Raw genomic sequence first — 27,037 nt, 5'->3', positions numbered from 1 at the left:
GCCTATGTCGTGTAAGTTAAAGCAATGTACAGAACTGAGTCTTATAAGAAATTAACGGATTATTAATATTTAACAATTCCCCCTTTTGAGGGACACAGACATTAATTGGAACCCTCAAAATATAACAAGATCTTCTTTCTTCTTTTCTTCTTCTTTGACAAAATAATTTAATATCAATAACAATAATAATATCAGATTACCGTTATAAGTACTCAATGACATAATTGATGTGAATTCATGTTATGGTAAGCCGTGAACAATATTCATATAAAGTATGTTTAATTATACTTCCCTAAGTCTAAATTGAAGCATCTCAGGTCCAGTCATCATCATCTGATGTCATCTGGTCTTCATTTTGATGTCTTCTATCTTCTTCTTGATTCTTTTAAAACCACAGTTTTTCTATAGCATATAGATGTTGTAGAAATTGTGTTGTGTATCAAATCAAAGTCCATAAATTCAAATGTTAATACGAAAACAAAGTCTATGCAGCTTTAATATCTGTGTAGTCACCTTTAAAAACCTGGGCTTACATTGGCTCGCCTTGGATATTCTGGAATCCTCCATCGGCACTGGTCTTTGAACAGGTGTGACGTCTTTGGTCAGCAAAGCAAGGGTTAAAATGACTCTTCCTTGCTAAACATAGCACCATAACCAGTCCTTGTCCTAATGCACAGGACATATGTCAGGGTTAATTACCTTCATTGTTCACCAGCTTTACATTGAAGCTTTTCAGGTGATTGAAAACCTCTGGAACTTGATAAGAACGTGATAACACAGTTCATCTCAGCATCATAGGAGCATCGTCCTCTGGTTGTCAGGTTAGACACTTTAATCGTGACTGTCAGTGGTGGATACTGCACTTGTGACTGTCAGTGGTGAATACTGCACTCGTGACTGTCAGTGGTGGATACTGCATTTGTAATTAACACAGTATATTACTCAGTAATCATAGCTTTGTTACCTTCTGGGACTTCTGGATCGCGGCATTCTTCTTCTTGCAACTGATAAGAATCAATTTTAATATGAAAAGTCTTTATTAACGTAATTTCAGTATCTTGCTTGAAGTCTTCATTCCCTATCCTATACCAAATCTGGTAATTATCCTATCCTATAATATCAAAGCGTACCATAGCAATCAGTAATATCCATATAATTATTATCAGAATTTGTACTGTATATGGATTTCAATATTTGAAATAATAAACCAATAATAAGTGATAATACATTATTATCCGTATTTTTCATGTGATAGAACATTTTTTTATGTCATAGGTGTAATTACCTTTTTCAACCCATAGGTGTCACTGTGTTTTATGTAACCAGTGTTATCATCTTTATTAATAAGGAATATATTTATTATACTAATAATATGTAGGAATGTAAAGCCATGAACCAAAATAAGAATATATGAGTGAGCGAATGAATGAATAAAAGAATTGTTGCATATAACTCAGAAGTGAAACATTTCCTTAGTAATAGAACCATATAATTGCTATATTTAATGAAGCAATATTCTCAGTGGATATTACTTTACTAAATATTGGTGAAAGAATTAAAAATAATGAAAAATAAGAATAAAAATAAAAATAAGAATAAGGCCTTTATGTTGATGCAGAGTAGTTATGTCTTCAGTGACATATACCCTTAATATTTCCATGATCTGGATTATTTCATAATTGTCATAAACTTGTGTTATCAAAATATTCAAATTATGCAACTTTGCATGTAATTCCTCTTAGTGTAAAGAAATGACTCTTTATAATACTTGTTATTATACCCAATACTTATACCATTGTACCTTATTAATATTTTTTCCTATTAAAATGTGTGAAGAAGAGGTATTAATCAAATGTGATGATGTAGTCAGGATAAAAAACATATTTTCCCCCTTAATACCAAAAAATATTGTTTCATGAAATAATTCATTTATCAAAACCAAAATTAAAAATAATTAATTTATAAATTGTGTAAATTGTGTAAATATTATACTTGCTTATACCATTATTTGTCTGAAGATGTGTAACCATTAAAATTAATTTGAATATCATAAAATTATCCTTTGGAAAAATTAATTTGCATAAACCATTTTGATGTGCGATTGCACTTTGCACTTATCCTCTATTAACTAAATCAAGAAATAATAATTACTATAGAAATATAGAAATATATGTTGTATAGATAATATTTCATTATATATCCTAATATTCTAATAATCTAACTGATCTGCATATTCCTCCTAAAGATAAAAGCTTTTGGGGTTTTTTTCCTTTCTCTCATGCATTCAGGATCCTGAGGCCTCATACAAACGTATCACATTACTCACTCAGCAGCTGCTCATACACTCAGTCACTGTCACTCAGACTGTGTCACATATTAAGTTTAAACCAAAAACCTCACATACGAAGGTGTGATGAATACACGTATTTTAACCCAAATTATCCTAATTATCAATGCATTGTAAACTATTTCAATTTAGTCTCTTAATATTTCTTTGAATATTCCCCAAATACACATGACATAAATATATGTATATGTATAGCTATACTTGACATTTAGGCCTGGAAAAAAAAATTCCATTGCTTTGCAAAAGTTGAGACCCCCTTTAAAATTCTTTCCCTAAGGAACAGGGACATAGTATACTGGTATACTTGTATTATTAGAACAAGGTACAAATTCCATATGCTGTGGTAGTCATTCAAGCCATGCGGAAAAGGCATACACCCAGAACACATTTAAAAATGCAATTAGTTATTTCCTTTTAAGGGTTAGATATATAAAATCATGCAATTATTGCAACTTCCTGTGTAAATAAAGACATAAATCCTTGTAAGAGAATTTTTCCCGATTAAGTCCTGCTTTGAAATGAAAATTCTAAGGAAACATAAAAAATAAGGTTAATATCATATTCATAATTCTAAATATTATTACTGATGTAGATTTTAATTTTCATTAAAAAATACAGTTCTACTATTTCTACTTCTACAAACACTCTGCATATACTGTATGAATATGTATATATCCACAAACTATAAAACTACAGGATTATACTCTATAAAATAATTACATATAACTCACTAATTGTATAACACTGTTACACAATATATATTACTTTTTTCCTAGCCAATTCCTACACCCATACTTATTTCTCTGCAAAAAATATCCTGAAAGGTTCTTGCCATTTTAAAGCTGATAGATTCTTGGAGCAGAGTATTCAGTTTACAGGCCATGATGTCACTCACCACCTGTTTCTGTCTGTCAAATTCGGCCATCTTTGTTACAGGAAGAAGATCAGAACTCATCATTTTTCTTAACTCAATTTGTGTCTTTTCGGTGATCTTTTGCATCATTCCATAGGGCTTGTAACAAACATGTGATTTCCTTTGTTCTTCATATATTTGTTGATTTTGAGGAAAACTCATTTTAGAAGGTTTTGCTAATGCAGGCTTCTGATAAGATTTTACTCTGACTGTCTTCACAAAATTAGCACAATTTACTTTCCTTTCACGATTCTCGTGTTTTCTGGCAAAATCAAGGGATTGCGCACATTCAAACAAAGAATCTTTTTGTGACGCAATAACATGAGATGCAGGATTTAAAAACCAAAATTTGCTTACAAAACTCCTTATGAGGGACGGTGTTTTGACATTCTCACTCAGCATTCTATACAAACGTTCATATATGGACATGAACGTAAAAATACATTCCTTCCGACCAATCCTTAATTTTTGAAGAATATCAATATCTGGATGATTTTCATTTGATGAACAAAAAATGAGAATTTTTAATCTGTCTTTATCAGTTAAATTCTCATGTGTTTCACCAGATAACTTTAAAGATAACCTCCTGGAAAAGGTTACAGGGATCCACATTTTGAACAACTGATTCTTCTCCTCGTTCGATAAATCAAATTTGTCAACACAACTTTCAAAAACCTCAGAGTTTCTACAAACATGCATTTTGTTGTCATATGCAGGTATTATTTCGCATATTTTTATCAAATTCTTCCTTACGTTACTTCGGATTTGGGCCTGTGAGTCGTCTATTTTTAGTGGTACGTCTTTCCCTTGTACGTCCTCTACGTCAGTTCTGAAGTCTCCTCCTACTTCTCCATCTTGTTCCACGTCTGCAAGGTCACCTTCCATGGCTGCTGCTACTTGTAACTGTTTCTCCACATTACAGTAAATCTCGGGAATATCACTATCCTCTACACAATCATTTTTAGATTTCTCTGACACAGATCTATGAAATATATCTACCATCTGTAGAATATTTTTTAATCTCTCTCTTTCTCTATTGAAAAACTTAGAATCTAACCTCTGATTCTCGAGTTCACACTCGGCATATAAACTCAACCATAAAACTTCTGAATTAGAATTGTCTACAGACTTAAATTTCAATCTACTCTGCTTAGCATAAGAATTAATTACATCCATTTCTCTTACCTTGAAATTTCTCAGCTTGTTCCTTTGATAGACAACGCTGGGCTCTTGTCTTGGTTTCAGCACGTCTGGCACTTTGGCACTTGTAGTACTTCTCAATCTATCTGGCAATTCTTACTTCTAGGTTCTGTGTGATTCTTGTAAGTAGTGGAATTCCCGATAACTTGCACATATGATTTGATGTTAGCAAAGTCCAATCCCCCTTTTGGGCAAGTGGAGGGAAATTCGCAAAAAAGTACAAAAATGCAGATCTGGCTGGCTCTCCAATGTAAAATAATGCATATCCTGTAAAATACTCAGGACTAGTTACCGGATAAAAATATAGTGGTTTATTTGGATTCTTCCATCAAAGAAAGGTTATTACAGAAAAACAGGTGAATAAAAATAAGTGAAAGAGAGATTGTCCATTGTTCATAGCAAAGCAACATGTATTCTTCTTCTATCCGAGATCTCACATGGCAAATGGCGTCTGTCTCTCAGTTCGGCTTCTTCGTAGTAAAGTAACATACCAGCTGTTATGTCATGTCATGGCCCAGAACAGATGACATCTTCGTGTCTGTCTCTCATGATGGTGAGGGAAGAAGAGCGACCTCTACAGTTAGCCATGAATTATATACGTCTCCTAAAGCACGTGGTCTCTACATATATGGAGCTGTCTTTCTACCATGAGCCAAGCTTAAAAATAGCCTATGTCGTGTAAGCTAAAGCAATGTACAGAACTGAGTCTTATAAGAAATTAACGGATTATTAATATTTAACACTGACGTGTGCATGCGCATTTTTAACGACGTTGGGCGAACCAAAAAATGCAACAGGTAGCGTTTGGTGCGTCTAATCGCAGACATGGAAAATGCGCAGCGCACAGACGCTGAGGCCTGCGTGCAATCGCTAGACACTGCGCACGCCATTTTAAAGATAGGGGACAAATGCGCATGTGACCGATAGCGCACAATGCGCTGCGCGATAAAACGCAAGTGTGAAACCTGCCTTAGAACATTGTTCCAAAAGATTTGTGGTTTCTTCAAATGCATCTATGCTGCCATGTTCCTTTTAGAAAGAATAGGTTTTCTCATGGCACACCTTGCAAACAGCCTTACTTGTTTATTCAAATTGGACAGTCATGAATTTGAACATTTAACATTCTTACTGGCCTTTAGTGTCTGAACCTTAGCTCTTGGGTTTTTTACAATTTCTCTGAATATTACACTGTCTAAGCCTGGGTGAGTTTCCTGGGATGTCCATGCCTGTAAAGATTGACAATTCTAAACATAATAATCTTTCTGACTGTTGGAAATGACCTTATAATCTTTCCCAGATTGATGAGCAGCAACAATCGCTTTTCTAAAATCATTGCTGATGTAATTCCTCCTTGGCCTTGTTTTTAACACACTTGAATGATCCAGTCCAGCAAACTTCCCAAATGTATGTTTTTATAAAGGTGTTCATGATTATTGACAAACAATTAAGGGCATTTGATTATCAGTCCCTGGTGGCTGTTTACCCTCATAATGTCTATGGAATTAGTAAGGGTCCCGTTTCACATAGTGACGCACCAGCGATCCCGACAATGATACGACCTGGTAGGGATCCCTGGTGTGTCGCTAGTAAGCTGCCAAACAGGCAGATCTCTTCAACGACGCACCAGTGATCCCGACAACGATACGACCTGGTAGGGATCCCTGGTGTGTCGCTAAATGGTCGCTAGTAAGCTGCCAAACAGGCAGATCTCTTCAACGACGCACCAGCGATCCCGACAACGATACGACCTGGTAAGGATGGCTGGTGCATTGTCACACAACAGCTATTCTGAACGATTCCAGCCTGCGTCTCTGAGCTCTGCGTCGCCAACGAGGTCGCTCGTCTGCGTCAAACACAGCGATGCATGCTGGCCAGCGGGATGCCGACGATGAAAAAATGGCCCAGGACATTCGAGCACGATCAGCGATATCCAGCAGCGGAGCCGGTTGCTGCTATGTGTCACATATAGTGAGATCGCTGTTGCGTCACAAAATCGGTGACGCATCAGCGATCTCGCTTTGTGAGACGGGGCCTTAAGGGTGTACTTCATTTTTCACCTACTGCTTCTGCATATAAGCCAAGTTTCTGTTAAATAAACTAGTCCATGTCATTATTTATCATGTGTTGTTCATTTGAGGTTGTAGATACCTAGTTTAAAAGAACATTTTTTTTACTATGTCCTGATATATAAATCTATGGAAATTCATTTTTCCTAACTGTATGTCTTATTGATAGGTTTCTTTTTTAATCCTTCAAACTTTCAGTGATCTATTAAAGGGTTTTCTAGTCTTGGTAAGTGCAGACTTCTGAATCCTTAAAGTGCACGTACCAGACGCTGTCAGGATTCTTCAGTATCTCTGGCGAGAGTGGCTTGTCATGTGGCTGCAGTTATGTGACATACATGCTTCCGGCCACATTCCTACTAGACATGCATGGCCTCGCTCAGTACATTTTTATTGAGTGAGACAGAGTATGTCTAGTCAGCATGTATGCAAATCGCATACTGGTGGTAAACATGACCGCCTGCTGACGGCAGCAACACTGAAGAATCCTTACAGTGTCTGGTGCACGCTGTAAGGATTCAGAAGTCTGCAGTCACATAGAGTGACTGCAGACCTTTATCACAAGACGAGATCTCAGATGGTACAACATAGAATCCTGAAAGTGCAAAGAAATAAAACGAAAACCTATCACTAGACATTCTCCAAAATCAGGCCTTGTGTAATGTTACTCATAGCAACCACAAGAGGGCAGCTTTAATTTCATAAGCTGGAAAGAAATGATAGTTAAGCTTTGGTTAGTTGCTATGGGCAACAAAGCTAGTTTTTACTGTTAGTCTTAATTAATGAGGTGTAAAGTCTCTGCTGTTCCCGATTACACAATGGGAAAGGTGCAGAGCACAGTAATTACTAAGGACACATGAACTTGTACATGTTACCATCCAGATACACCACAATGGAGCTTGATGGAAAGCAATTACAATTCTCAACATGTTATAAGCAGGTCCGATCAGACGAAGAAAAATGTGGTTTCTAAATTCAAAAATGTGTAAGTGCAGTCAATCTGATCTCTCCACAACATAATGATGACATCAGATGTGTAAAAGAACATCTTGTCTCCATCTATAATCCTTAAACTTAAAATTGCAAAGACAGGTTAAACCAGTGACACCACGTCTTTTCTCGAATTTCCCCATATTATTGGACCTGCATTCATCGAACATTTGTGACATATCCTGTTAATGTCCCAGATGGGACAACCCCTTTAATATGGATAACCTATCCTGTATGGTGGTGATAGACCCTCAAATTTTCCTTAAAATGTATCGACAATATGGAAACCCACTGGTGAGAGCATTTAAAGAGAAGCTGTCATCAGGTCAGAAGTGGGCAGCTTTTTCCTTTATTTTAACCCCTCTCATCCCCTGAGTATTCTGTTTCTTATGTGTTTTTTTAAATCTCCCATATTGTTTCGGGGATATGGGGTCCGAGGCATTACTGCATTTGCGCTCGTTTTTTTTTTGTCACTTTTTTGTATTTTGTGTTTTTCTTTGTTTTCACCAGAGTCACCTTTTCATTTGCCTTTTTCCTTTTTCAGTTCTATTTGATTTGTGCTTGCCTCTTTATTTTCTTAGTTTGCAACTGTGGACTGAGTTTAGGGTTTCCGAGCGTTTTCGCCTGATTTATCGTTTGCCGCTTTTGCACTATTTGCCGCCAATGTACTCTAGTCTTATCCTGGAGGGTTACTAAACTAGTCAGCAATTTTTTGGCGACATGTTGCAAAACGTGCAACTTTTTACACTAAGAAGTTGCAAAAAAGCCAATTAGAAAGGCCATTTTTTTCTCTGTGCCAAATTCATGAACCTCATGTGTTACGTTGCTGAATTTGGCACTAAAAACATCAGTGAATACCACGAGACAAAGATCCCTACAAATGATGACTCAGTCCCATGGCTTTTTTGTTCTGTGCTAAGTTTTACACTCCACTCACAGATAATAACGCAGCGCAGCCTAAGGACAAGCCCCCAGAGAATCCAGTGCGCCCACCACCCCCTTTGGAAAAGACTGTAAGAATCAGTTCTAATTAAAAAGGCGATTATCTCTGGAATTGTGTGGCAGATTTAAATAAAAGCAAAAAACAGAACCCTCAGAAGAGCAGCAGAAAATATTGTTTTTTTATCCCACTTATGCGCGAAAAATTGTCCATTCCAGATTTCCCGAGCCCTCGTTGCATTGACATGCGTGACTTTGACATGACTACTATACAATGAAGGACAGACCTATAATGTCGCGCCTTCATGGGTAGAAGCAAATAGGCTACATGTTTGCTTGTTGATGTTCTCCTTTTGATGTAATTGATCATCTGCAAGAACCGAAAAGAATAGCAGGTGCTGGGTAACCCCCGCGGCACAGAGACCTGCCGCACAAAGCCTTCTGCACACTCCATTTAGTCTCAATAAGTGGAGAATGGATTCCAAGCAGCATTGTGCGGAAGGCAAAGCCCGAGGCTTGTAGTCACCTACACAGCCATACACCTTGGGCTTATTGTTCAGGGTAATGCCTGCTTTGCACACTTTTGGGACTAAATTAAGTGTGCATTTATCATCTAAAGTCTTTTCCGTAAAAGTATTTGGGCGCATTCACTTTTATGCTTGGGAAATCATGCCTGGAGATTTCCCTGATCCAGCCAGACAGAATTACAAGGCTTAGGTCTGGAAACAGAAAATGCAAAGTCAATTGACTAAAGCGCAGAAATATATTATACTTCCTAATCCTCATTACGGCTGCTGATCCCATGTCTGCTTTGTAAAATTCTTTTCTGTACGTATTCCCGATTAGTGATTTCTAAACCAGCCTGTCAGACTCATTAACGTACAAAGTCTAAAAACTGCAAAACTTAGTTTGTGTCCATTGTCTGAGTCACCGTTCTACCAGAATCGCAGAGATTCTCTTGGCCTACTCAGTTTGGCTCATGGCAATGTCAGAATCCCCCAAACGCCACCTTTTGGGGTTAGAAAATTATCCTCAAGACCACCAAATATATATTATTAGATGACTGTCGGCCCAATGATGCTCCAGCTGATTGGGGAGAGATGGCTGTCGGCCTGACAATCACAGGAGCGGCCGCTTAGGTGATGACTACGGTGTTCTCTATGACTGACACATTGGCCAGCAGCTTATCTCAGGGAGAACAATACAATCGGCAGGCCAATAATCCACATGCCCGACCGATCTCTTCCTTGACTATCTGTTGGTCAGACCCATCAATGTCAGTGGGTTCAGTTGACATTAGTCTAATGTGTATGGAGGTCTTAAAGGGTTGTCCGGTCTAAAATGACGAAAAGTCTGCAGTCACTCCATGTGACTGCAGACTTGTTAATCCTCCAAGCGCATGTACTGCATGCTGTGAGGATTCGCCAGTGTCAGCGCGGCGGACAGCAATCCTGTGACACAATATATGTACTCCCAGCCAGAATCTGACTAGACTGATTACCGGCAACACTCAGTAGAAGTGTGTTGCTCAAGGCTGGAAACAGTGTGGTCCGGTTTTAGCTGCGAGTATGCATATCGCATCCTTATGGTCATGTGACCACCGCGGACACTGGCAAATTCTCACAGCGTGAGGGACTGCAGCCTTGTGATTTTAGGCAGAGCAACCCCTTTAAGACACTTTTTTGGGCAATTTCGGATGGTTTTATGTGATGGAACCCAGTCTCCCTGCTGTTCTACCTTTTGTCCCTTTGATTGTAGTATTGCAGTAACTCTAGAAGGGTTCCTTTTGGCCCTCGTACCTTTGTTGAGTCCATCAGTGCCTTATATACTTGGGCTTTACTTTATATACTATATAGTTTCTTTGACCACACACAAATGTGTTTTTGTAGTTGGACGCTGCCGTCATGTGGTAGACATTGAAATTGAATGGTGAACATTCTTGTCTGGATTTTTGTGATCTTAGGTTACCCCTATACAATTACCATATTGAGTATTTCATTTTTGACACTTATTAAAATATGGTGCCTTGTACTTCATGCTTTTGACATGTGTTGCCTTTAAGGTACAATAGGCTTGACTATCTAGACTATAAGGGTATATATTATAAGTGTCTTATTTAAAGGGAACCTGTCACCTCATTTTTCACATATATGCCGCGGCCATCGCCATTAGGGGCATATCTACATTATTACAGAAAGCCCCCAATGTAAACTGAAAGATAAGAAAAACAAGTTAGGATTATACTCACTTGGGGGGGGGGCGGTCCGGTCCGATGAATGTCACGGGTCCGGCGCCTCCCATCTTCATGCAATGACGTTCTCTTCCCTGCTTTTGTCATGGCTCCTGTGCAGGCGTACTGATTTGCCCTGTTGAGGGCAGAGTACAGTGCTGCAGTGCGCAGGCGCCGGACCTCTCTGACCTTTCCCGGCGCCTGCGCACTGCATTACTCTGCCCTCAACAGGGCAGAGAAGTAAGCCTGCACAGTAGCGAGACACGAAGCAAGCAGGGGGACGTCATCGCTAGAAGATGGGAGGCGCCAGATCCAGACATGTGACACCCATCGGACCCGGACCACCCCTGGGTTAGTGTAATCTTATCTTTCAAGTTACATCGGGGGCTTATCTACAGCATTATAGAATGCTGTAGATCAGTGGTCCCCAACCTTTTTTTCACCAGGGACCGGCTTCAAGCAAGACCATTCTTCCATGGCCTGGCAGGGCGGGGATGGAGGTGTGACAGGGGCGGGGCTTTGGTCATAAGGGGGCGGGGCTATGGATGCGGTTGTAGTTTAGCAGTGCATACTTATCATTTAATTATAACATTTATAATGTGACTCAACTCACTATAGGTTTTGAATGAGTGGGAGCACCTGGCTTGTTTCTCTGTTTCAGTGGGAGCACCGGGCTACTTCTACTGATGACCGTCACTGCTAATGATGATTGGAACCTACAAGGAAATGGAGCATTGAGCACTTAAGAAAAATTGTACTGGAGTACTGTACATGCTGATTATTTTCTAATCATCAGAAAATGTATGTGTGGTTTCCCCCGTCCTGTCCAGCTCTGTGTGGCTCCCCCTGTAGTATGTATGGCTACCCTGTCCCATCCTTGTATACATGGCTCTGCTCCCATCCTCCCATCCTTGCATACATGGCTCCGCTCCCACTCTCCCATCCTGTATGCATGGCTCCCCTGTCCCATCCTTGCATACATGGCTCCGTTCCCACTCTCCCTCCCTTGTATATATGGCTCCGTTCCCACTCTCCCTCCCTTGTATATATGGCTCCGTTCCCACTCTCCCTCCCTTGTATATATGGCTCCGTTCCCACTCTCCCTCCCTTGTATATATGGCTCCGTTCCCACTCTCCCTCCCTTGTATATATGGCTCCGTTCCCACTCTCCCTCCCTTGTATATATGGCTCCGTTCCCACTCTCCCTCCCTTGTATATATGGCTCCGTTCCCACTCTCCCTCCCTTGTATATATGGCTCCGTTCCCACTCTCCCTCCCTTGTATATATGGCTCCGTTCACACTCTCCCTCTCTTGTATATATGGCTCCGTTCCCACTCTCCCTCCCTTGTATATATGGCTCCGTTCCCACTCTCCCTCCCTTGTATATGTGGCTCCGTTCCCACTCTCCCTCCCTTGTATATGTGGCTCCGTTCCCACTCTCCCTCCCTTGCATATGTGGCTCCGCTCCCACTCTCCCTCCCTTGTATATGTGGCTCCGCTCCCACTCTCCCTCCCTTGTATGCATGGCTCCGCTCCCACTCTCCCTCCCCTGTATATATGGCTCCGCTCCCACTCTCCCTCCCCTGTATATATGGCTCCGCTCCCAATCTCCCTCCCCTGTATATATGGCTCCGCTTCCACTCTCCCTTCCCTGTATATATGGCTCCGCTCCCACTCTCCCTCCCTTGTATGCATGGCTCCGCTCCCACTCTCCCTCCCCTGTATATTTGGCTCTGCTCCCATCCTCCCTTGTATATATGGCTCTGCTCCCACTCTCCCTCCCTTGTATATATGGCTCTGCTCCCACTCTCCCTCCCTTGTATATATGGCTCTGCTTCCACTCTCCCTCCCTTGTATATATGGCTCTGCTCCCACTCTCCCTCCCTTGTATATGGCTCCGCTCCCACTCTCCCTCCCTTGTATATATGGCTCCGCTCCCACTCTCCCTCCCTTGTATATATGGCTCCGCTCCCACTCTCCCTCCCTTGTATATATGGCTCCGCTTCCACTCTCCCTCCCTTGTATATATGGCTCCGCTCCCACTCTCCCTCCCTTGTATATATGGCTCCGCTTCCACTCTCCCTCCCCTGTATATATGGCTCCGCTCCCACTCTCCCTCCCTTGTATATATGGCTCCGCTGCCACTCTCCCTCCCTTGTATATATGGCTCCGCTCCCACTCTCCCTCCCTTGTATATTTGGCTCCGCTGCCACTCTCCCTCCCTTGTATATATGGCTCCGCTGCCACTCTCCCTCCCTTTTATATATGGCACCACTGCCACTCTCCCTCCCTTGTATATATGGCTCCGCTCCCACTCTCCCTCCCTTGTATATATGGCTCTGCTCCCACTCTTCCTCCCTTGTATATATGGCTCCGCTCGGCTCCCCCATCCTCCCCCATCATACTTACCCTCACATCGCTGAACTTCCCTCCCTGCATCTCGCGGCGCTTCAGCTCCTGTGCGGAGCGGTCACGTGCTACCGCTCATTAAGGTCTATGAATATGGACGCCACGCCTATGGGAGATGAGTGGCGTCCATATTCATGACCTTACATGAGCGGTACACTTGACCGCTCAGCGCTGGATGAAGCCGCCGACAGGGACCGGTGGACCGGTGAGTATCAGCTGCTGCGCCGCCGGCTCCCCTTGTATCCGCGGACCGGCAAGGGCACTGCAACGTCCCGGTGGTTGGGGACCCCTGCTGTAAATAAGCCCTTAATGGCAGTGGCCGCAGCTTATAGGCAAAAAATGAGGTGACAGGTTCCCTTTAATATCTAGTTGCAGTAATGTACATGTACACTTTCTTAAGGATAGTTCCTGAAAGTCCTAAGTCGGGTTTCTGGGGCCCAGGGAATTTTCTGGATGTACTGATAATATACCCCTTCCTCTAAATCTATAGTTTGTAGGCCTATTACCGACATAAAATGGTTTATTTCACCACTACCACACACTGTTAGGGAGGATCTTGCATTTTTATGTAGAACTAAAAATTATTCTATTCAGGCAGTGCATCCACCCGTGTAAGCAGGGGACGTGGGGTAAGGACAATGTAAATGAAAGATCATTCGTTTTAACCCCTTTACATTATAGCTTGCCCTGTTTACACTGCTGCATATGCTGCCAAACAACTATGATTTGTAGTTCAGGTTGAAAGATGAGATTAATGGTCGTTTAGGGTATGTGCACACGTTGCGGATTTGCCTGTGGAATTTTCTGCACAGATTCTGCATCTCTTGGCAGAAAAAGCAGGTAAAAATGTGCGCGTTTTTGATGCAGATTTTCATGTGTTTTTTTATGCGCATTTGTATGCGTTTTTGTAAGATATATTATTAAACAAAAAAAAGAGTTGTGATGTAATTTCCTTTTCCAACCTCTTTTACATACTCTATTGAAGAATAATGTTTACACACACAGATAGCTAGATCCTAATGTGAACATGTGCAAGCTGTGAAAACTGCATAATATAGACAAAAAAGGACACAGCAGCACATGTGCATGAATCTAGGCCATGTGAAAACACAGAAAAACATTAAAAACATTCCATTTAGATTATACTTCTCTAAATATTTTTCAAATAAATTTTTTTCAAAAATTTTTTTTTAACTTACAGTAATAGATGAAAATGAAGGTTCTTAGTGTACAAATTGGCCAATTGATGTATGTTCATGAACCACAGCAAGGTGACCTCCCTCTGATGGGTCCCTGCTCTACAGTATAAGCCACTTCTGGACCACCAGCCTACAATTTTGGACAAACATGTCACTACCGGGCTAAGCCTACAATTTATGGGCAGGTAGAGATGATTATGGCACCTGCAAGAACAATGGGAGGGGTGCAAGATCAGACTGGAGGCCGCCAGCATCGAGTAATTAAATAAGCAAAAAAAATAACGATCAGCACCTCCTAATGTGAACGTGTGCAAGCTGTGAAAACTGCATAATATGGATAAAAAAGAACACAGCAGCACATGTGCATGAGTCTAGGCCATGTGAAAACACAGAAATAGACTGTGTGTGTATAAAAACCAGAAATGTCTGTGTGTATGTGTTTTGTTTTGGTTTTTTTTAAACTTGAACCCAGTAGCCAGATGATGGGACTACTATTGTCCCATCATCAGCTAGCAGTCACTGTAGCAGGCATAGCCGGATGGGACTAGTAGTCCCATCGGATGATGCCTGCACACACACACAGACCTGCACACACACACACAGCACCGCAGACCCCCGCACACACACAGCCCCGCAGACACCCACACGCACACAGCCCCGCAGACACCCACACACACAGCCCCGCAGACACCCGCGCACACTCACACATGCACACAGACACCCGCACACAGACACGCACATATTCACCGCAGACACATAGCTCCACCCACACACTCTTCCTCCTCCCGATCTGCAGCATTTCTCGCACACAACTCCGCTTCATAACCGCAGATCTTTTTAAACCTGTGATTTTGCTGCGGATTTGCCTGATTCAGTGGAAGTCAATGGGTGCAGAAACGCTGCAGATCCGCAAAAAGAATTGACATGCTGCAGAAACTAAAACGCTGCAAATCCGTGCGTATTTTTCTGCAGTATGTGCACACCAATTCTTAATTTCGCATAGATTAACACTGGTGGTGCACTTCACTGCGGACTTGATGCAATTCTGCGCGTCCAAAAACGCTGCGGAAGCGCATCAAAAACTGCCACGTGGGCACACAGCCTTAGTGAACTTCTTTACACTGGCATTGATCAGACACGATCGTTTGGGCGATAATTGTCCTGTGTAAAAGGCACTCAAAAGGGTATTCTGAAGTTTCGTCTATCGAGGGAATAGGGGATAACCTCCTGCCCTTTTAGACCTCCACCAATCCCAAGAACCTGGGCTGTAATGAGCCCTGCATGAATATAGCATTGGTCCATCATGCATTTATTTTTTATGGGAGTGTATTGTGGTGATATCTTTGGTGATCCCATTATGAATGAATAGAACGACAGAGCACATCATCGCCCATACACAAGGGACTCTTCAGAACTCCACTTCACTGGATCACTGGTGGTCCCAGCGGTTGGATCTTCCACAATCAGGAAGTTATCTCTTTTTCCATGAATAGGCGATGACTTTCAACATGACAATACCCCTTTAACAAGCAACTAGCATTGTAGCCTCTTCGATTTATGCAGTTATTGGTGCATACTTTGCTTGTCACTCATAGCAATGTTCAGTGCGTGCTGTAGCCACCCTTTATCCCTTTACCAGCTCTCTTTTCTGTATAACCCCTCTAAGAGCATAAGATGTTCAAGATGTATTGCGCAATGAAAGCTGCATGTCACAGGTTTATCGTGACAGTGAGGAGCCCGAAGACCGCAGCATCTGATTTGTCCTACTCCTGCACTGATTAGAAGCACTTCACCTTCATATTACACGTTGTAAATTTCTCTTAGCAGTGCAGGGGTTAATCTGCTCTGCAACTTCCATCTCCTGTATAAACTAGGCCCTAGCTAGCACTCATTGTCAGACCTAACTTATGCTGCATGGCTGGAGGTTGTTGTTGGTGGTTATTAGAGTAGGCGGTTGGTGGATTTATCTGTGACTGTTGCTAGGTTTTGAGTATGTGATAATTCCCTTTCTTCTCCTACTTTGGTTTAACCTCATCCTCCACTCCCCGGTGCTTTCCTCTGTTATTTGTGTGGGTATAATGTTTATGTTTGGTATTTTTCGTTACCACTGTTCAGAATACCTTGTTAGTCTGGTTGGTGTATTACGATGCACTACTACGCCCCTCTTCCCTGGGTGGGGGGAGGGTACAGACTGAGGGTGGATTCAGGAGCCAAGGCAAGGTTTGTGTGCCCTGGCATCTTCACCATCAGAGGTAATCAAGGGAAGTTGGCGCGCTACGGCACCCCAGCGTTAGGGACAGGGAAGGAACCCCTAGTCCTGGGACACCCAACAATAGAATCATGACACTGTGGGGGAGGTGACCTGATGGACAGACTTGTCAGCAAGAAGGAAGGATGGTTTGTGCACTTTAGACAGATGTTAGTTATGACCAAAGGAAACAGCTGGGAAAAGTGTAGATTGAGTGCAATACCTTGGGTTGACCACAAGACGGCAGGGAAGAGCATGAGTTCAGGACTTGACAGCAGCTTAGGGCTTTAGAAACCGTTGGTCATGGGGGGCGGAGTTACAGGGAATCGGGAAAGTTATAAATAGGACAGTAGGGTTCCAGAAAGTTCCAGTCCCGGGAGGAGCTCAAGAGGAGAGGAGTCTGTGATGAAGTGTGTGGTGCGTGGAGAGCTCAACTAGGGGACTGAGGAGAAAGGAAGTCAGGGGATTGGCCCCGACACGAAAAAACGCAGAACAGACGAGGCCCTGGGGGAGATATACCAAATTGACGACGACCTCTGACCAGTAAATTGCTGTTAGTGAACAGGCCTAAGGCGGCCACAGTGACCGAGCTGGTAGGAACGTCACTAAGCTAAAAAGTACGGTGTATGTACCCGGGCCTGGAAACGGAAGGCTGTGGAAGAAGTGCGGTGTATTGCTGGAGTCGTCAGACGGACGACTAAAATAAACTTGGACCTGTTGTACCCGAAATCTGCCTCCATCTTGTGTCTGTGACGTCTGTGCGCAGTAAATGAGGGACCACCCCCAGTCTGGCCTACCCCACTACAACACTGCACATACAATACACATAGTTATAAGTGCCCATCTAATATTCCTATAGAGCTTAACATGTAGTAGATGGAAAAATCTGGTGTACGGTATATAACTGTAGCACTAGGATGATATGAACACTTGTATGTCACACAGTGTTCCATCTTATATCTCTTGTTTCTTGTGCCTACAGGATAATTGGGATTTGCGTGTGGCGATCTAATTCTGACTATTTTTAGAAGGAAATCAGAAAGATTGTCAGGGTAAGTGATACGCTCCATTATCAGCACATAAATCTGCTGTGAGTCACATTGAGATGGAAGCTATCTTCATCTAGGCAGGGGAAGTGGTCTCTTGTGACTCACCTCTGGTTTCCATGACGCGAATATTTTATGCCCAATATGAAATAGTCTGTATGTTTGTGCAGCTACATTCTTGTATAAGTGCTCGATAGCTTGTGTTCAGAATCGGAGACTGCTGTGGTTTACGTTCTGTTTGAGATGGCAATAATATAGAGAATAGCTGAAGCCTGCAGACCGCAGCTATGAGCAGGAAGCTGTTCGGAGGGCTTCTACTAGAAACCCATCATTTTGCCTTCAGAATGGGATGTTAATGTGCATTTACAGTTGTGGCCAAAAGTATTGACACCCCTGCAATTTTGTCAGATAATACTCAGTTTCTTCCTGAAAATGATTGCAAACACAAATTCTTTGGTATTATTATCTTCATTTAATTTGTCTTAAATGAAAAAACACAAAAGAGAATGAAGCAAAAAGCAAAACATTGATCATTTCACACAAAACTCCAAAAATGGGCCAGACAAAAGTATTGGCACCCTCAGCCTAATACTTGGTTGCACAACCTTTAGCCAAAATAGCTGCGACCAACCGCTTCCGGTAACCATCAATGAGTTTCTTACAATGCTCTGCTGGAATTTTAGACCATTCTTCTTTGGCAAACTACTCCAGGTCCCTGATATTAGAAGGGTGCCTTCTCCAAACTGCCATTTTTAGATCTCTCCACAGGTGTTCTATGGGATTCAGGTCTGGACTCATTGCTGGCCACCTTAGAAGTCTCCAGTGCTTTCTCTCAAACCATTTTCTAGTGCTTTTTGAAGTGTGTTTTGGGTCATTGTCCTGCTGGAAGACCCATGACCTCTGAGGGAGACCCAGCTTTCTCACACTGGGACCTACATTATGCTGCAAAATTTGTTGGTAGTCTTCAGACTTCATTATGCCATGCACACGGTCAAGCAGTCCAGTGCCAGAGGCAGCAAAGTAACCCCAAAACATCAGGGAACCTCCGCCATGTTTGACTGTAGGGACCGTGTTTTTTTCTTTGAATGCCTCTTTTTTTCTCCTGTAATCTCTATGTTGATGCCTTTGCCCAAATCGCTCTACTTTTGTCTCATCTGACCAGAGAACATTCTTCCAAAACGTTTTAGTCTTTTTCGGGTAAGTTTTGGCAAACTCCAGCCTGGCTTTTTTATGTCTCGGGGTAAGAAGTGGGGTCTTCCTGGGTCTCCTACCATACAGTCCTTTTTCATTGAGACGCCGACGGATAGTACGGGTTGACACTGTCATACCCTCGGACTGCAGGGTAGCTTGAACTTGTTTGGATGTTAGTCGAGGTTCTTTATTCAACATCCGCACAATCTTGCGTTGAAATCTCTCGTCAATTTTTCTTTTCCGTCCACATCTAGGGAGGTTAGCCACAGTGCCATGGGCTTTAAACTTCTTGATGACACTGCGCACGGTAGACACAGGAACATTCAGATCTTTGGAGATGGACTTGTAGCCTTGAGATTGCTCATGCTTCCTCACAATTTGGTTTCTCAAGTCCTCAGACAGTTCTTTGGTCTTCTTTCTTATCTCCATGCTCAATGTGGTACACACAAGGACACAGGACAGAGGTTGAGTCAACTTTAATCCATGTCAACTGACTGCAAGTGTGATTTAGTTATTGCCAACACCTGTTAGGTGCCACAGGTAAGTTACAGGTGCTGTTAATTACACAAATTAGAGAAGCATCACATGATTTTTCGAACAGTGCCAATACTTTTGTCCACCCTCTTTTTTATGTTTGGTGTGGAATTATATCCAATTTGGCTTTAGGACAATTCTTTTTGTGTTTTTTTCATTTAAGACTGTCATGATCTGAAGTGGATCTGACAGTTTTAAAAGCACAGAGTGAACTTTTTTTCCTTTTGGCAAGTTGCCAAAGTGATTTGACTGTCCCCGGTGGTGGTTAGTGGTATCGTACTTTAGGTTTAATGTGCACATAATTATGAGTCAGGTGTGGGGCTCTATAAATGAGTCTCAGGGTGTGCAATCACTGCTGGTGATATTCATTCATTGATTGATTCTGAGTTTGTGAGAGCCTGGTGGGAGGATGGAGCTGAAGAGGAGTCCTGCGCAGTCAGCCAGAGGGGACGAGTGGCAGCTAATGGTGTCTGCAGGAATTGCTGGCATGGCATGGAGGAGTCGCAGTTTGTGGTGTCGGCGGGAAGTGCATGCATGGCTTGGTGGAGTGGTGACTATGGAGAGAGTTGCACTCGGCATGCTCGACTTGGTTGCCGAGAGCTGGACTCAAGCATGCTTAGATTCTTGGCAGAGGCTGACTCATCCTTGGGACTCTGTGACTGGACTGCTGCAACTGGTGATGGACTCTGCTCCAAGGCTGCACTATGGTGAAGGATCCTGTTATGGTGATGGATCCGGGTGGAGGAGAGGACGCACGCAGGTGGTGGGGCTCTGTTGCTGGGCGCGTACGCGGTGGAGCGGGGCTGAGTGGTGTTTCCTCTGTATTGTCTTCTTTCCTTGTGTGTTGTTGGTGCAGCGGTGGGATTGGTCTCCGCGCCGACCTACTCCCTGGTGGGGGTTTGGGGTCAGGGCGAGCAAGGGTTTAGGGTTCGCGTGCGGCGACAGGTGCGGAGCCTGTATAGGAAATGTGGGGAGTGCGGGGACACTGGCTCAGGGGAGTGCAGGAGGTCTCCACGTCCCCATTCCCTATTGCAGGGCCCCCGTTGTTAATGTTGCCCAGGTTCCCCCTTATTTAAATTCGCCGTACTGGAGGCGGGGTTTCCAGAATGTATTTATAACGTGTAATACCGAAATTCGCCAGGTGGAGGCGGCGTATCCATCTGCACGTATTATTATTTAAATTCGCCCCACTGGAGGCACTGTATCCTGGGTAACATGTGTTATGGGTTCGCCTTGTGGTAACATCTGCGTCCTGACACACGTGGCCGTGACAAAGACAAATTAAATGAAGATAATAATACCAAAGAATTTGTGTTTGCAATAATTTTCAGGAAGAAACTGAGTATTATCTGACAAAATTGCAGGGGTGTCAATACTTTTGGCCACAACTGTATCTACTCTCCTTGTTTGATGGTTTAAAATGACAGTTTTGTAGCCTGATATGATTTAGTTAACATTAATGAAAAAAAAAAAACTTTGGGCACTTGCGAGTCCTATCACTAAAATTAAAAGCAAAACCACAAAAAAAGGAATAAAAAAATCCTCCTAGTGTTAGGACTCACAAGTGTGAGGGACCCTTGATGCGGGTTACGAGCTTTCATATCTTGGCCAAAATATCGACTAATACCTCATATATTATGATTTTTTTAACTTAATTTTTCAGCGTGCAGACAAGCCATTTTTTGGCATTGTAAACTAGGGTTTCTGTTCTCATGAGATGCACCTAGATAGTGCTGGGCAGCCCGCCTAATCTAATAGTATGGGCGTCACTAATAGGCTGTAAGATAGACACTGTGCATTACCTGTGTGTGACCGGCACCGTATACAAGCCGCTTTTGTGCAATCTAATACCAAGCAATCACCCCCTTCATGAATTGGTATGTTGTCTCAGTATTTTGCACGTGTTGCCGCTATCTTTACTGCATGAGTTTGCTGCATTCTGAAAGTGCATTAGTTCTGAGACCTGGGCAGGTAAGCGCTGCTGCCCCTTTTTTTGCTGTATATATTCTTGGATTTTTTTATTCCTCTTTTTGTGGCTTTGCTGTCCATTTTAAGTACCAGAATAATGCATGCAATGTAAATGTAGCCACTCCACCCGCATGTACAGAGCACATGGAGCCAGTTACATCTGTAATTTGCAGACACAACAGGTATGTTTTCCAGTATGGCTGTCTGAACGCGGCCTATGCATTGCGGTCACAGGCATAGCTGGAATTGCGAAGGTGAAGCAGTGACTGATGTCATAGGTAGGGGTCGCTGTGTAGTCTTCCCAGGATATGCAGGGGGTGTATGAAGATCATAGGCATGTGTTATGAATGAGTCACCGAAGGAGGAAAAAACAAAAATACAAGCTAAGTACAGAAAACCGGAGAGGTTGGTAGCTATCGGATTGCAGACCCCTGATCCTATCCACAACAACTAACAATAGCCGTGGGGGGTTCCTACGATGCCCTAGACCCCTCGATCACAGCCGGAGAACTAAATAGGCCTAAAGAAAGAAAGGGGAAATCTAAACTGCCCCAGAGAAGACCCCAAAGCAATAGGCAGCCCCCAACATATAATGACGGTGAAGGAAGATGAAAACACTAACACAGATAGAAAGATAGGTTGAGCAAACGATGGGGCCCAAGCTAACTAAAAAGGACAGGATAGAAAAGCTGCTGTCTGCAATCCGCAAAAAACCCTACCAAAAAATGTCCCAACTGTCTGATAGGAAAAACAGGCCCTGAAGTCGCTAGGACTTCAAAAAGACTATATCAGCACTCAGGTAAATTCTGAAGACAGAGCAAAGAGACAAACTGATCAGAGACAAAAATGGAACTCGGCACACCCCCGACCGGGGATGGCTGAACTCCAAAAAACAAGGTAAACCAAACAAAACTAATAAGTTCAATAGCAGAGCAAAAACTTATCTTTGGGAAGCAGGAATCAGACTGGTCTCCAAGAATCCAGCAGAGAAATCACCAGCGACTCAGAAGGGCGTCGGCTGCCTTATATCCAGTCAGCAGTTCCTGTTACCCAGTCATCATCTACCAGATCAGGTGTTTGGTAATCAGCCTCACTAACTTCCTTCACCAGAAGAGGGAGTTCATCAGACATCGACGGTGAAGAGGAAAATGAACTCACAACAGTACCTCCCCCTTGAGGAGGGGTCACCGAACCCTCATCCACGCCACCAGGGCGATCAGGATGGGCCCAATGAAAGGCACGAACCAATCTTTCGGCATGAATATCGGATGCAGGGACCCAAGAATTATCCTCCTGGCCATAACCCTTCCATTTAACCAAATACTGGAGTCTCCGTCTAGCCAGGCGAGAATCCAGTATCTTCTCAACCTCATATTCCACATTACCTTCAACCAATACCGGGTCAGGAGGTGCCACCACAGGAACTACTGGATCAACAAACCTCTTTAACAGAGACTTATGAAACACGTTATGGATCTTAAATGTAACAGGAAGAGCCAATCGAAAAGAGACTGGATTAAGAATATCCAAAATCTTGTAAGGTCCAATAAATCTAGGTTTAAACTTTGGAGAAGCCACCTTCATAGCGATATTCTTTGATGACAACCAAACCATATCACCCACCTTAAACTGGGGACCAATGGTCCTATGCCGGTTGGAAAACCGCTGGGCCGTTTCCTGGGAGATAGACAACTTATCCACCACTTGGTCCCAGATCTGGTGCATTCTCTCCACCACTGTGTCAACACCTGGGCAGGCAGAAGGCTCCACCTGCCCTGAAGAGAATCGAGGATGAAACCCAAAGTTACAAAAAAAAGGTGACATCAAAGTGGCAGAACTAGCTCTATTATTTAAAGCAAATTCGGCCAAGGGCAAAAATGAAACCCAATCATCCTGATCAGCAGAAATAAAACATTTCAAATACGACTCCAAGGTCTGGTTTGTTCTCTCCATCTGCCCATTGGTCTGAGGGTGAAACGCAGAGGAGAAGGACAACTGAATTCCCAGCTTGGAACAGAAAGTCCTCCAAAATCTAGACACAAACTGAACTCCTCTGTCAGATACAATGTTCTCAGGAATTCCGTGCAAGCGAACCACCTGTTGCAAAAACTAGGGCACCAACTCAGAGGAAGTTGGCAACTTAGGGAGTGGTACAAGATGGACCATCTTAGAGAATCTATCACAAATCACCCAAATAACAGTCATTCTCTGAGAGGCAGGCATATCAGAGATAAAATCCATTGAAATATGGGTCCATGGCCTCCTGGGCACCGGCAAAGGCATCAACAACCCACTAGAGCGAGAACAAGGTTTAGACCGAGAGCAAGTCCCACAGAGCAAAGAGACAAACTGATCAGAGACAAAAATGGAACTCAGCACACCCCCGACCGGGGATGGCTGAACTCCAGAAAACAAGGTAAACAAAACTAATAAATTCAATAGCAGAGCAAAAACTTATCTTTGGGAAGCAGGAATCAGACTGGTCTCCAAGAATCCAGCAGAGAAATCACCAGCGACTCAGAAGGGCGTTGGCTGCCTTATATCCAGTCAGCAGTTCCTGTTACCCAGTCATCATCTACCAGATCAGGTGTTTGGTAATCAGCCTCACTAACTTCCTTCACCAGAAGAGGGAGTTCATCAGACATCGACGGTGAAGAGGAAAATGAACTCACAACAGTACCTCCCCCTTGAGGAGGGGTCACCGAACCCTCATCCACGCCACCAGGGCGATCAGGATGGGCCCAATGAAAGGCACGAACCAATCTTTCGGCATGAATATCGGATGCAGGGACCCAAGAATTATCCTCCTGGCCATAAAATGAACTCACAACAGGCATGCATGGCAGTCACGGGTGTAGATGTGACTGCAATGCAGACTGATAATAAAAGTACATGTTAGTCTTGGACATGTTAGTGTACAAGACAGAGGTAGGGAAAACCTGCTCTGGATGTTGTGTATGAAACAGATTGCAGTATGATAGTGTTGTAGTCTGTTCCATTCCAGATTCAGGTTTTCCATGTGGCTGAAAGTCACAGGTTTCTGTGATAAAACCCTGCAGGAAAGGGTTAGTGAGATCTGAGGAGTTCTGAGTGAGTCTCAGGTGTGTCAGGGCCAGAGTCAGTTGGTGCTTGCTGCTGTGCAGAGCAGTTCGTGTGCAGAGCACAGGACAGAGCGGAGCCAATAGGCCTGGCACTCACAGCATACACAGTGGTGCTGCCATCCACAGTGACTGGTCTCGGAGGTGGATGTCCTGTGCCTGGAGGTGAACCGGAGGTGGGTATCCTGTGCCCGAATAAAGGACTAGCATGTGTAATGGCTGCAAACAGATGGATATGTTTTATGATTGGGTCACCGAGGAGGAAAACAAAACCAAACTAAGTCACAGAAAACCAGAGAAGTTGGTAACTACGCAGATTGCAGACCCCTGATCCTAACCACACAACTAACAGCAGCCATGGAGCGTACCTACAATGATTCTAGACGCCTCGTCACAGCCGGGGGACTAAATAAGCCTAAAGCAAGAAAAGGGGAAATCTAAACTGCCCCATAGCAGACCCCAAAGGAATAGACAGCCCCTACACATGTATTGATGGTGAAACAAGATGAAAGCACAAACACAGGTAGGAAAATAGGCTGAGCAAACGATGGGGCCCACACTAACTAGAAAGGACAGGAAAGGAAAGATACTGTGCAATCACGCCAAAAAACCCTGCAAAAAATGTCCAACACTTCTGATAGCAAAAAAAACCCTGAAGTCACTAGACTTCACCCACTATATCAGCTCTCTGGCATATTCTGAGAACAGAGCAAAAAGAGGCCTATCTAATAAGGGACAAAAAGCAAACTGGCACATACAGGAACATAAGAGTGAAAATTCAGCACAGCCCCAGCCGGGGCTGGCTGACCACACAAAAACTGAATAGACAAAACCAAATCAAATGTGAACATTAGCAGCGAAAACTTAGCTTGAGAAGACAGGAACTGAGCTGGAATCCAAGACCTCAGGAGGCAGGAAAAAATCACCAGCATGGGAATAGGGAGTCGGCTGTCTTAAATCCAGTCTGAGACTCCAGATATCCAATCGTCGTCCTCATTATCAGGTGGCAGGTCTCTGTTAATTAGATCAGCTTCATTACCTTCTGCCACCACCAGAGGGAGCCCGGAATGAGATCTCACGACTCCTCTGTCAACACAAACAGTTCCCTCACCAGAAACAAGAGGCAGACCAGAAAATGAGTTCACAACAGATATGGTTCCCCGCTGTGACCCGGAGGATATCACGGACTGTGTATGGCTGTGAGTAAAGACTGTGATACAGCGGTGCATGACACCCACGGGAATTAGTCAGTGGAGAACTAGCGTGTGTAGTGACTACAATCTAAAGGATGCAGTGTACTATGAAGTGCTATGAACTGGTGTGAAATGAACACTGATAATATGCACTGAAGTTATATGCACTGAAGTTATATGCACTTGCGTGGATTGGAACCTTTTCTGTGTGAAGACAACACGTTAAAGAGACTTTTGTGTTTGAATTTTGTGGGTCACTGCCTCTTCACTGCATATGGTGCTACCGCTGCCTTACAACGGATATATAGGTGACTGCACACAAACAGGAAACCCATCAAGCGCACTGACCACAGCTTCCTTAAATCTACACTTACAGGATGTGGCATAATGCAGGCTCATATGAAAATCTCCAGAATGACATTAAGAAACCACATACAGCCATGTCTACATGAAAATATGCTGTAATGCAGAACAAAAGGTAGGCAACACGACCAGCATGAGAGCTACACTAAATATGACTTGTGAAGTGAACCAGATGCTATGTATTACTGAAAATACTCAACAGTTCCCTACTTGCCAGAGTTTGGAAGATGGAGAAAATCAGAAAAGCCATATATGGCACTGCCGGACAGTGTGTCCCCATGAGTTTAATCATCCATGGAGGCGGTTATATGGCCTTCATACCTCACATATCATTGCCAGACAATGCCCAGACCCACATAGTGCCCTATACCAGTGTGGTCCTCAGCCCCCACAGTGCAAGTATGTGCCTCTGACATAGAGTACCTGCGATGGACTATATGGCATTGATGATGCCAGGACATGGACAAGTTAAACAAGAGTTTATAATGACAGCAGGAGATAATCAGAGACCCGTGAGCAGCACAGTGAGTGCATCAGTCGGACATGACTCCTTTTACTAAGCAAGCAGAAGTCTAGAAATCTGTGAGAAATAAAAATGAAGGAGTTTGTAAGAAAACTGAAGTTTTTTGCTATGCAAAAAATAAACTTCTTTACACAAAACAGAAGCACCCTCCCCCTTAGGAAGTCAGCATTTCAGATATTTTGTTCCATGTCAGAGGTGGAGTGATTGAAAATAAATGCAGGATATTGGATCCTCAAAGTTCAGTAGCAACTACTGATGCTTAGGCACAATGGAGCAGATACCCTAATCCTGTGTATGGCAGTTTATTTGTTCGCTTTATGACTTGCTTGGGCACTAGTGTCTTTCACAATCTGCTGGTAGTCTGAGTTGTAGACCATTTTTTTATTGATGATAAGAGAAATTGCTGACGGCACCGCTATTACCGTGCATCAACCAGTGGCGTGCGGCAGGCAGCAAACTGACATCCAGAACTCCCAGGTGCTTGACCTTGTAGTGATCAAATCTTGGATTCCATGTAGAAAATGGTCGCACTCAACGGGATGAAATGTGTGTCACATTTCATCCCGTTGAGTGCGACCATTT

The 27,037-nt window shown here is 43.2% G+C and overlaps 1 protein-coding gene across 5 annotated transcripts in view; it reads left to right on the top strand.

The window, feature by feature from the left end:
* COA1 (cytochrome c oxidase assembly factor 1) overlaps window positions 1-27,037 on the top strand; it is a 147,151-nt gene that overhangs the window by 51,053 nt on the left and 69,061 nt on the right. For 2 of the 5 annotated variants that reach the window (XM_073550036.1, XM_073550035.1), the window contains exon 3: window positions 17,522-17,591. The exons of the other annotated variants lie outside the window; for them this stretch is intronic. The gene's annotated coding sequence lies outside the window, so the exon portion shown is untranslated. The remainder of the gene's footprint in view (window positions 1-17,521; window positions 17,592-27,037) is intronic. 5 annotated transcript variants of the gene reach the window in all.

The sequence above is a fragment of the Dendrobates tinctorius genome, unplaced genomic scaffold, assembly GCF_039654945.1.
Source record: "Dendrobates tinctorius isolate UK_male_01 unplaced genomic scaffold, ASM3965494v1 ptg000162l, whole genome shotgun sequence".
Classification (NCBI taxonomy): Eukaryota; Metazoa; Chordata; class Amphibia; order Anura; family Dendrobatidae; genus Dendrobates; species Dendrobates tinctorius.
Note: the sequence above shows the minus strand (reverse complement) of the source record. Positions and strands in the feature narration are given on the sequence as shown.